Consider the following 332-nt stretch of genomic DNA (forward strand, 5'->3'; position numbering starts at 1 on the left):
GACTGTGAGGGTTAATGTAGGGATAGCTATTCCCTTTTAGACTGTTAGGGTTTATGTAGGGATAGCTATTCCCTTTTAGACAGTGAGGGTTAATGTAGGGATAGCTATTCCCTTTTAAACTGTGAGGGTTAATGTAGGGATCGCTATTCCCTTTTAGACAGTGAGGGTTAATGTAGGGATAGCTATTCCCTTTTAGACTGTGAGGGCTTATGTAGGGATAGCTATTCCCTTTTAGACTGTGAGGGTTAATATAGGGATAGCTTTTCCCTTTTAGACTCCGAGAGTTTATGTAGGGATAGCTATTCCCTTTTAGACTGTGAGGGTTTATGTAG

The sequence above is a fragment of the Mizuhopecten yessoensis genome, unplaced genomic scaffold, assembly GCF_002113885.1.
Source record: "Mizuhopecten yessoensis strain PY_sf001 unplaced genomic scaffold, ASM211388v2 scaffold6519, whole genome shotgun sequence".
Classification (NCBI taxonomy): domain Eukaryota; kingdom Metazoa; phylum Mollusca; class Bivalvia; order Pectinida; family Pectinidae; genus Mizuhopecten; species Mizuhopecten yessoensis.